Source organism: Mobula birostris, chromosome 13, assembly GCF_030028105.1.
Source record: "Mobula birostris isolate sMobBir1 chromosome 13, sMobBir1.hap1, whole genome shotgun sequence".
NCBI lineage: Eukaryota > Metazoa > Chordata > Chondrichthyes > Myliobatiformes > Myliobatidae > Mobula > Mobula birostris.
Genome location: NC_092382.1, coordinates 68,840,363 through 68,852,792, shown reverse-complemented (window position 1 = coordinate 68,852,792; position 12,430 = coordinate 68,840,363).

The following is a 12,430-nucleotide window of genomic DNA, read 5'->3' as shown; positions in this document are numbered from 1 at the left end:
CTTTCCTCCAATTACCGTACAAGTGTGCCTATCTTAACATGTCTTAACAGTCCATAATGCATTTCCCTCTGCCACCAGCCTGGGCAGTGCATTCCAGACACCCACTACTCTGGAAAAAATGCCCCTCACACCTCACACAACTTGAATACGTATGCAATGCTAATTGATAATTTTATCCTGGGGAAAAAAGATACTCTCTGTCTACTCTGTGTCGCTTATAATTGTATACACATCTGTCGTGTCTCCTATCAGCCTCCACGGCTGTGGAGAAAGTAACACAAGTTTCTCCAACCATTCGCTATAGCACATGCCCTCGGATACAGACAAATTTCTGGTAAATCTCATCTGCACTCTCTCCAAAGCATCGCCGTCCTTCCTATGGTGGGATAACTCCCATTCTGCTTGTATACTAACTGCCCCTTTGCAGTCATATCACTCATTTCCAATCACCACTGCCAAATGAGTTTTAAACACTCCCTGACTGTTCTAGCAAATCTGCAAACAAGGATATTAGTCTGTCTCCAGTTCCGGTGCAGCCGGTCCTATTGCAGAGGCCAAAAGAGGTGGGAGCTATCCCACTGAGCAAGAAAGCTGAACCCTTACCTTTTGCACCAGTTCCTCAGCCAAACGTTCAATTTGCCAGATCATCCTATTCTTGGCCTTATCAGCGCGTGGCATTTGCGGGAATCAAAAGATGATTACACTGGTCATGTTTTTGTCTATCCACATAGTTTGCAAATTTCTCTTTTTAGGACCCCTTGCCCTTCTGCACCTATGTCACTGACGCCAATATGTACCAAGCGTTTTGGCTGCTCACCATTTCTCCTTTAGAATGCTATATACCCGTCCGAGATATACCTGATCCTGGGACCTGGCAGGTAACATACTGTCCTAGTGTATTTATCACGCCCACCGAATCTCGTGCCTACTCCTCTTACTACGGAATCCCATAAAAATACTGCAGTCATCTGCTCTCCACGCCCCAGATCCCTCCCTTGTGAGCCACCAGCTAGACTCAGTTGCTGTGGCTTCCCCCTGTAGTTCTCTCCAAACACCAACAATATAACGTGGTATACTGATTATTGAGAGGAACAACCACTGGGTTACTCTGCACCAGCTCCCCAATTGTTTTCCATATCCTGACATTCAGCCAGGTACCTGACTCCTGCAACTTAGGTGTAACTACCTCCCTGCAGCTCTGATCGATCACATCCTCAGTTGTACGTATGTGCCGAAGACCATCGAGCTGCAGTTCCAGTTTCTTAACACGTTGTCTGAAGAGATGCACCTGGTACAAGTGTGGTTATCAGGGAAGATGGAGGTCTCCCGGAATTCCCACATCTCTGCCAAAGAACACAGCACAGCCCCTGGGCCATTCTGACTGTCCTTACTATGTACGAACAGATGAAAAAAAGAGAGGAAACTTACCGGATATTAAACTCGCCCAAGATAATTTTCGCCGAAGTACAAAGAATGAAAACGTTCCCACTCTCACCACTCACACAATGGCCGCTTCGCTTGTCCCTACTTCATTTTCATTTGAGCTTTCTAATGAATCGCGATTCAATTGAGCTGGTGGACAATGCCGGAAGTCCGAGAATGCTCCTTTTTGAATCTCACTTACAGACCGGTAAGCTACGTCGTCTGACAGTGCGGATTCGATTGGGTCACTGGAATACCAACAACAGCTCACAATATTCCATGTGTGGTTTGCTCAATGTCTTATAAATCTTCTGCATTATATCATTGCTTCAATATTCTGGTGCTCTTGAAATGAATGTTAATATTGCATTTGTCTTCCTTGCCACAGATAAACCTGCAGGTTACACGTTACAGAATCCTGCACAAAGACTCCCTAGTCCTTTTTCACCACTGATTATTGAATTTTTTCCCCGTTTAGAAAGTAGTCTATGCCTTTATTCGTTCTACCAAAATTCATGGCCATATATTCCACGATACAGTATTCCATCTGCCACAGTTTTTACCCGTTTTCCCAGTCTTCTAAGTCCTTCTGCAGTCGTCCTGCTCTGTCGACACCACCCGCCTCTCCACCTATTTTTGTATCACATGGAAACTTTGCCACAAAACAATCAAATCCGTGTGACAGAAAACGTGGTTCCAATACCGACACCCTTGCGGAACACCACTAGTTCCCGACAGCCAAACAGAAAGATCCAGTTTTATGCACAATCTATGCATCCTGATATTCAGCCATTCTTCTATTCATGCCTCCAACCTGGGCATGAACGACGCTTCAGTTCTTAGCCTCCTCTATATCTGGGATAAGTCACACTCAGAGTGGAGTATCAACATATTATATTCCGTCGGCGTAGCCGCCAACCTGATGGCATGAACTTCTACTCATCGTACCATTATCACTGCCCCTTCCAATTTCCCTCTCTCCTCTTATCTCCTTACCTGGCCAAGAGCTGCCATCTACTGTGCATCACCCTTCCCTTTCGCCTATGTTCCCTCCTATCAAATTTCCACTTATCGAACCCTTATCACTTTCATCAGTCGAGTTCCCAGCTCTTTACTTCACCTCTCCCCATCTCCTGGTATCACCTATCACTTACTACCTTGAACATCCCCGCCACCACCTGCTTCCGCTGAATTTCCAGCTTTTTTGTTCCAGTTCCAATGAAGGGCCTTGGCCCAAAACGTCAACTGTTTACCATTTTCCACATATGCTGCTTGGCATGCTGAGCTCCTCCAGCATAGCATGTGCCTTACTTTTATTTCCAGCATCTGCGGAATTTCTCTTGTTTGTGATTCTATCCCTGCTGCCATCTTTCCTGTAATACCATTACTTCTTATCTGACCGTCCCAAGGTATGTACTGCCTGCTATTTCTTCAAAGAATTACAACAGATCTGCCAGGCAAGATTTCTACTTAAGGGCACAATGTATTTGTATATTTCGCCTATTTCATCATGCGCCTCCAAGTATCGTTAAACTCCATTCTGAAGAATGTACTCCATCATTTTTGAACCGCTGAAGTCAGGCTAACTGGCGTATAATTTCCTGTTTTCGTCTCCCTGAGGATTGAAGTGCCGATTGCAATTTTCCAGTCCTCAGTAACCATTCCAGAATCTACTGATTCATAATGGATCACTGCCAATGCTTCCATAGTCTCTTCAGCTACCTCTTTCAGAGCCCTGGGGTGTAGTCCAGGTGACATATCTCCCTTCAGACATTTCATCTTCCGAAGTACATTCTAAATTGAACCATTGAACCATTATTAATAGCAACTAATTCAATCCTGTCCGCTGACATTTTTTAATATCTCACACCATGATGGTGTCTGCCACGGTTAAAAGTGACTCAGAATACTTATAAAAATCGTCCACCATTTCTTAATTCGCCATGTTGCCTCTCAATCGTCACCCTTTTGCTCTTTCTATAGCTGCAAATATACTTTGGTATCCAAAGACACTTGACGAGAGGAAAGGAGGTAAGGATAGAGAGGAGCGTTCAGCAAGCAGGGGGAGGGAGAAGGTGGCGTCCCGGAGGCAGGGGTATGGAGGAGAGAGGGAGAGAGAGAGAGACAGAGAGAGAGAGATAAATATAAATATAAGGCGGAGCGGCCATGTAACAGAGGACTTTGGAGAGCAAGGAAGCTCCAGAAATGGCAGAATGAGCATACCCCTTGAATATTTACCATCTCTGTCACGTCTGGGACACGCGGGTGGAGAAGCGGTAACAGAGGAATGAGTCATATCACGAAAACGAGGAGTGAGTGAGGGGGACACAGACGTGCAGAGGTGTACAGGTGGATCGCAGAAACTTAGCGGATAACAATCTCATTTGACTTTGAGCGTTGAGAAGTATCAATGGATGGAATCGAAGATAATTATTTTGTTACAAGGGACCACATACATTCCCAACCTCTCAGACCACACTTCTAACGGGACGCCATACACTTGCATTCACTTTCACTTGACTCCTAGCGAAACCCCACCCTTTACCATCCATTCCCACCATGCACACTCACAGCGGCACCACACCCCTTCCCATGCACTCCCCCTATCCGCACGCTCATTGACTCTCACCGCCCGCATACACAAAGTGATCCCACACCATCCCACTCACTCTCACGGTCTAGATACGCATTTCGAACCCACTCCTTCCCATTCACTCTCACCGTCTGCACTCACATGGGGCACCAACCCTTTCCATTCGGTCCAACGGTCCAGGCTCCCTGTGGCCCCAAACCCTTCCCATTCACTCCCATCCTCCGCAGTCCCAAAGGACCGGAACTCTTCCCGTTCACTTCAATGGTCTGCACTTTTAGAGTAACAAAGCCAACTTGATCTGCAGTACATCAAAAAACTACAGACCATAACCGAGCACTTGTGTATCTCACACAGGCTCTCCCACCCACATCCCCAACCCCTCAACCACTGCAAACCGTGAGCGGAACCATAAGACCATAAGACAAAGGAGCAGAAGTAGGCCATTCGGCCCATCGAGTCTGCTCCACCATTTTATATTGAGCTGATCCATTTTATCCTATTTAGTCCCACTGCCCCGCCTTCTCACCATAACCTTTGATGCCCTGGCTACTCAGATACCTATCAATCTCTGCCTTAAATACACCCAATGACTTGGCTTCCACTGCTGCCCGTGGCAACAAATTCCATAGATTCACCACCCGCTGACTAAAAAAATGTTTTCACATTTCTGTTCTGAATGGGCGCCCTTCAATCCTGAAGTCATGCCCTCTCGTACTAGACTCCCCCATCATGGGAAACAACTTTGCCACATCCACTCTGTCCATGCCTTTTAACATTTGAAATGTTTCTATGAGGTCTCCCCTCATTCTTCTAAACTCCAAGGAATACAGTCCAAGAGCGGACAAATGTTCCTCATATGTTAACCCTCTCATTCTTGGAATCATTCTAGTGAACCTTCTCTGTACCCTCTCCACCGTCAGCACATACTTTCTTAAATAAGGAGACAAAAACTGCCCACAGTACTCCAAGTGAGGTCTCACCAGCGCCTTATAGAGCCTCAACATCACATCCCTGCTCCTATACTCTATTCCTCTAGAAATGAATGCCAACATTGCATTTGCCTTCTTCACTACCGACTCAACCTGAAGGTTAACTTTAAGGGAATCCTCTACGAGGTCCCGTTGCATCTCAGAACTTTGAATTCTTTCCCCATTTAAATAATAGTCTGCCCGTTTATTTTTTCTGCCAAAGTGCATAACCATACACTTTCCAACATTGTACTTCATTTGCCATTTCTCTGCCCATTCTTCCAATCTATCCAAGTCTTTCTGCAGACTCTCCGTTTCCTCAGCACTACCGGCCCCTCCACCTATCTTCGTATCGTCAGCAAACTTAGCCACAAAGCCATCTATTCCATAATCCAAATCGTTGATGTACAATGTAAAAAGAAGCGGCCCCAACACTGATCCCTGTGGAACACCACTGGTAACCGGTAGCCAACCAGAATAGGATCCCTTTATTCCCACTCTCTGTTTCCTGCCAATCAGCCAACGCTCTATCCACGTATGTAACTTTCCTGTAATTCCATGGGCTCTTATCTTGTTAAGCAGCCTCATGTGTGGCACCTTGTCAAAGGCCTTCTGAAAATCCAAATATACAACATCCACTGCATCTCCCTTGTCTAGCCTACTGGTAATTTCCTCAAAAAATTGTAATAGGTTTGTCAGGCAGGATTTTCCTTTAAGGAATCCATGCTGAGTTCTGCCTACAGAAACATAGAAAATAGGTGCAGGAGTAGGCCATTCGGCCCTTCGAGCCTGCACCGCCATTTATTATGATCATGGCTGATCATCCAACTCAGAACACCGCCCCAGCCTTCCCTCCATATCCCCTGACCACCATAGCCACAAGGGCCATATCTAACTCCCTCTTAAATATAGCCAATGAACTGGCTTCAACTGTTTCCTGTGGCAGAGAATTCCACAGATTCACCACTCTCTGTGTGAAGAAGTTTTTCCTAATCTCGGTCCTAAAAGGCTTCCCCTGTATCCTCAAACTGTGACCCCTTGTTCTGGACTTCCCCAACATCGGGAACAATCTTCCTGCATCTAGCCTGTCCAATCCCTGTAGGATTTTATACGTTTCAATCAGATCCCCCCTCAATCTTCTAAATTCCAACGAGTACAAGCCCAGTTCATCCAGTCTTTCTTCATATGAAAGTCCTGCCATCCAAGGAATCAATCTGGTGAACCTTCTCTGTACTCCCTCTATGGCAAGGATGTCTTTCCTCAGATTAGGGGACCAAAACTGCACACAATACTCCAGGTGTGGTCTCACCAAGGCCTTGTACAACTGCAGTAGTACCTCTCTGCTCCTGTACTCAAATCCTCTCGCTATAAATGCCAGCATACCATTCACCTTTTTCACCGCCTGCTGTACCTGCATGCCCACATTCAATGACTGGTGTATAATGACACCCAGGTCTCGTTGCACCTCCCCTTTTCCTAATCGGCCACCATTCAGATAATAATCTGTTTTCCTATTTTTGCCACCAAAGTGGATAACTTCACATTTATCCACATTAAATGGCATCTGCCATGAATTTGCCCACTCACCCAACCTATCCAAGTCACCCTGCATTCTCTTAGCATCCTCCTCACAGCTAACACTGCCACCCAGCTTCGTGTCATCCGCAAATTTGGAGATGCTGCATTTAATTCCCTCATCCAAGTCATTAATATATATTGTAAACAACTGGGGTCCCAGCACTGAGCCTTGCGGTACCCCACTAGTCACTGCCTGCCATTCTGAAAAGGTCCCGTTGATTCCCACTCTTTGCTTCCTGTCTGCTAACCAACTCTCCACCCACACCAATACCTTACCCCCAATACTGTGTGCTTTAAGTTTGCACACTAATCTCCTGTGTGGGACCTTGTCAAAAACCTTCTGAAAATCCAAATATACCACATCCACTGGTTCTCCCCTATCCACTCTACTAGTTACATCCTCAAAAAATTCTATGAGATTCGTCAGACATGATTTTCCTTTCACAAATCCATGCTCCTCACGCCTATCTTGTCATATGCCTCCAGGTTCTCTGTAACCTCATCCTTGACAATCGACTCCAACAACTTCCCAACCACCGACGTCAAGCTAACAGGTCTATAATTTCCCTTTTGCTTCCTTGCCCCCTTCTTAAATAGCGGAGTGACATTTGCAATCTTCCAGTCTTCCGGAACCATGCCAGAATCTATCGACTTTTGAAAGATCATCGCTAATGCCTCCGCAATCTCCACAGCTACTTCCTTCAGAACACGAGGGTGCATTCCATCTGGTCCAGGAGATTTATTGACCTTTAGCCTATTCAGCTTCCTGAGTACTTTCTCTGTCGTAATTGTGACTGTGCACACTTCTCTTCCCTGCCACCCTTGAGTGTCCGGTATCCTGCTGTCTTCCTCAGTGAAGACTGATGCAAAATACTTGTTCAGTTCCTCTGCCATCTCCTCATCTCCCATTACAATTTCTCCAGTATCATTTTCTATCGGTCCTATATCTACTCTCACCTGTCTTTTACTCTTTATATACTTGAAAAAGCTTTTAGTATCCTCTTTGATATTATTTGCTAGTTTCCTTTCATAGTTAATCTTTTCTCTCTTAATGGCCTTCTTGGTTTCCTTTTGTAAGGTTTTAAAAACTTCCCAATCCTCTGTCTTCCCACTAATTTTTGCTTCCTTGCATGCCCTCTCCTTTGCTTTAACTTTGGCTTTGACTTCTCTTGTCAACCAAGGTTGCATCCTTTTTCCACTCGAAAATTTCTTCTTTTTTGGAATATACTTGTCTTGCACATTCCTCATTTCTCACATAAACTCCAGCCACTGCTGCTCTGCCGTCTTTCCCGCCAGTGTCTCCTTCCAGTCAACTTTGGCCAGTTCCTCTCCCATGCCACTGTAATTTCCTTTACTCCACTGAAACACCGACACATCAGAATTCGGCTTCTCTTTTTCTAATTTCACAGTGAACTCAATCATGTTATGATCACTGCCTGCTAAGGGTTCCTTCACCTCAATCTCTCCAATCACCTCCGGTTCATTACACAATACCCAATCCAGTACAGCCGATCCCCGAGTGGGCTCAACAACAAGCTGTTCTAAAAAGCCATCTCGCAGACATTCTACAAATTCTCTCTTGAGATCCAGTGCCGACCTGATTTTCCCAATCCACTCGCATGTTAAAATCCCCCACAATTATCATAACACTGCCCTTCTGACAAGCCTTTTCTATTTCCAGTTGTAATTTGTAGTCCACATCCCTGCAGCTGTTTGGAGGCCTATAAATAACTGCCATCAGGGTCCTTTTACCCCTGCTATTCCTTAGCTCAACCTACAAAGATTCTGCACCTTCCGATCCTATATCACCTCTTTCTAATGATTTAATATCATTTCTTACCAATAAAGCCACACCTCCCCCTCTGCCTACCTTCCTATCCTTCCGATACACCGTGTATCCTTGGACGTTCAGCTCCCAGAGACATGCATCCTTTAGCCAAGTCTCAGTGATGGCCATAATATCATACCTGCCAATCTGGAGCTGTACAACAACATCATCCACCTTATTCCTTATGCTGCGTGCATTTAAGTACAACACCTTAAGACCAGTATTTGATACTTTTTGCTTTGATTTCACTGCAACTTTATTGCACTGCAACTCATCCCAATGGCTACACATATGCCCCATCACCTGCCTGTCTTTCCTGACATCTTTACTGCTCACTATCTTAGATTTATTTCTATTTTCCCCTTCCTCCGCTCTATCATTCCGATACTCCAGAACCAGACACTATCTTTTTGATGTTACGGTCTACAGCGTTGCTTCTCCAAGCCTCCCGTTTGGAGGACCGACTGGCTGTCACTCTCGATCAGCTGAGAGAGTGAAAGAGGCACAGAGAATGATAGAGGGGATGGTTCGAGTGCGCAGGCTTTCCTCCGACGGCAGCATGTCAAGGCCGTTCCTGGGGATAGCAAAAGGCCAGGCCGCACGGCAGGTCCGAATATACGCTGACTTTGTCTGGAATCAAAATAATTCTCAGAGTAGCAAAATGGCACAGACTGTCTAACACAACTTCAATAAACGGGAGCACCTTTCTGATAACGCTATGTAGCTGGGCATCAGGGCATTATTGGCGACGCGAGGAAAAAATGGCGTCGAATGTTCCAGTCAGGCATCCCTCCCGAATCTCTAAAAAAAATAATTTGCACACACCGAGGGAAGCAACATCACGCCATCCAGGTGCGCAACCACTGTCTGCAGCGACAGACATGAGAAAAAGTCTGCAGAGAGCGAGTCCCCGTCAACATAACGCCTTCCAAATGCGCAGCCACTGTACGGAGCAGTCGCAGACATGAGAAGGACCCTGTATAGACCCAGTACCCGTCTACAAAACGCCTTCATGGTAGACGCCTACTTATCAGCTGCAGCGGCAGACATGACAAGGAGTTTGCATGGAAGCAGTTCTTGTAAGGTTGCCGGACGTCAAAATCCCACGCAGGCAATGTATATCCTAGTTCACTGACGTCTTCATGGACATCTTCAAAACTTCACAAGTTTTTCTCCGCAGGTATATCAAATCAGCCGGTATGAAATGTTTGCATTCATCTTGTGTGGACTAAAGTGTAAACATAGAACATAGAATAGTGCAGCACAGTACAGGCCATTCGGCCCACAATGTTGTGCCGACCCTGAAACCCTGCCTCCCATACAAGCCCCGACCTTAAATTCCTCCATATACCTGTCTAGTAGTCTCTTAAATTTCACTAGTGTATCTGCCTCCACCACTGACTCAGGCAGTGCATTCCACGCACCGACCACTCTCTGAGTAAAAAACCTTTCTCTAATATCCCCCTTGACCTTCCCACCCCTTACCTTAATGCCATCTCCTCTTGTATTGAGCAGTGGTGCCTTGGGGAAGAGGCGCTGGCTATCCACTCTATCTATTCAAAATCCCACGCAGGCAATGTATATCCTAGTTCACTGACGTCTTCATGGACATCTTAGTGTCGGACGTTGATAATGTTTACAGCTCGGAAGGGCTTGTTTTGTGTGAGGACATACCCAGATGCAGAGGCGGTTCGAGCTGGAAAGGATAGACAGGTTGCAGCAAAGAGGTTTAGTGTCGGACGTTGATAATGTTTACAGCTCAGAAGGGCTTGTTTTGTGTGAGGACATACCCAGATGCAGAGGCGGTTCGAGCTGGAAAGGATAGAGAGGTTGCAGCAAAGAGGTTTAGTGTCGGACCCTGATAATGTTTACAGCTCGGAAGGGTTTGTTTTGTGTGAGGACATACCCAGATGCAGAGGCGGTTCGAGCTGGAAAGGATAGACAGATTGCAGCAAAGAAGTTTAGTGTCGGACGTTGATAATGTTTACAGCTCGGAAGGGTTTGTTTTGTGTGAGGACATACCCAGATGCAGAGGCGGTTCGAGCTGGAAAGGATAGAGAGGTTGCAGCAAAGAGGTTTAGTGTCGGACCCCGATAATGTTTACAGCTCGGAAGGGCTTGTTTTGTGTGAGGACATACCCAGATGCAGAGGCGGTTCGAGCTGGAAAGGATAGACAGGTTGCAGCAAAGAGGTTTAGTGTCGGACGTTGATAATGTTTACAGCTCGGAAGGGCTTGTTTTGTGTGAGGACATACCCAGATGCAGAGGCGGTTCGAGCTGGAAAGGATAGACAGGTTGCAGCAAAGAGGTTTAGTATCGGACGTTGATAATGTTTACAGCTCGGAAGGACTTGTTTTGTGTGAGGACATTACCAGATGCAGAGGCGGTTCGAGCTGGAAAGGATAGAGAGGTTGCTGCAAAGAGGTTTAGTGTCGGACGTTGATAATGTTTACAGCTCGGAAGGGCTTGTTTTGTGTGAGGACATACCCAGATGCAGAGGCGGTTCGAGCTGGAAAGGATAGACAGATTGCAGCAAAGAAGTTTAGTGTCGGACGTTGATAATGTTTACAGCTCGGAAGGGTTTGTTTTGTGTGAGGACATACCCAGATGCAGAGGCGGTTCGAGCTGGAAAGGATAGAGAAGTTGCAGCAAAGAGGTTTAGTGTCGGACGTTGATAATGTTTACAGCTCGGAAGGGCTTGTTTTGTGTGAGGACATACCCAGATGCTGAGGATGCCGCTACTTTTACTTTATACTTTATTATCGCCAAACAATTGACACTAGAACGTACCATCATCATAGCGATATTTGATTCTGTGCTTCCCGCTCCCTGGATTACAAATCGATAGTTAATATTAAAAATTCAAATTATAAATAATAAATAGAAAATATAAAAATGGAAAGTAAGGTAGTGCAAAAAAAACCGAGGTGCAGTTCCGGATATTTGGAGGGTATGGCCCAGATCTGTGTCAGGATCTGTTCAGCAGTCTTATCACAGTTGGAAAGAAGCTGTTCCCAAATCTGGCCGTACCGGTCTTCAAGCTCCTGAGCCTTCTCCAGGAGGGACGAGGGACGAAAAGTGTGTTGGCTGGGTGGGTCGTGTTCTTGATTTCCCTGCTACCCTGCAGGGGTTTGATAAGAGAGCAGACGAGGAAGTTTTAACCCACGAGGTTGAGTTTACTCCAGGAAAGTGGTTGCCAGAGAATAGCTGTGAGGTTCGGGTGAACTGGGATAAGTGGTGACAGCCCAGAAGAGGCAGCTGTTCCGATTGAATGTGTTCAGATTGTGGAAGTACCTGTGACTTCACAAGAGCCTTAAACTTGTGTTAAAGCTCAGTTGAAGTCGGAGGTGTCTGACTTGGTTGGAAAGGAATGCAGTTTCTGTGTGTCAGATGATCTTGGTTCAGTGAATAAGGGGTTAACCTTGATACCAGTGGAATGTGAGGATTTTCAGTCACTTGTATCAGACCGTGTTTTAAAAGTTGGTGAAGAGGTAGAAATTGATGAGGTCAGTGTACTGGAAATAATGGCAAAAGTGCTGTTTCTGGACTTCTGTATAAAGTGCTAGAAAAGGTTGGATTGGTTGCGCGACCTTTGACCCTGTTTGCAGGACAAAGGCCTGCTGAGAAAGGATGTACTACTCTGTTGAATTTTGTTTGAACATTTGAACACCTGCAAGGTCATACTGTTATTCAGGGTGATGTTATGGAAGCAAGTCGAAGGGTAGGTCATAATCAGATGGGTGGATTGTTTGGTCTCTTCCATAATGTATACATAGTTCTCATAAGCCTGATGATGGTGCTGAGTTTAGTAAACAATGGAGGCATGTTGACACCTCTCCAAGGTAAGGTTGATATGGCTGTTCAGCTGATGAGCAGAGCTGCTGTTGGAGCCTATGATAGCAAAACCACAGGTTTAATGTATGATAATGTGATGCAGACTTTTCTACCATCCAGATTTCAGCAGGACTTAGAGGGTAGTAAGGCTGAGAAGAGTAAGGTGTATGAGAAAGGTTTGTCTTTATTGAGGAAGGAATTTACAGAG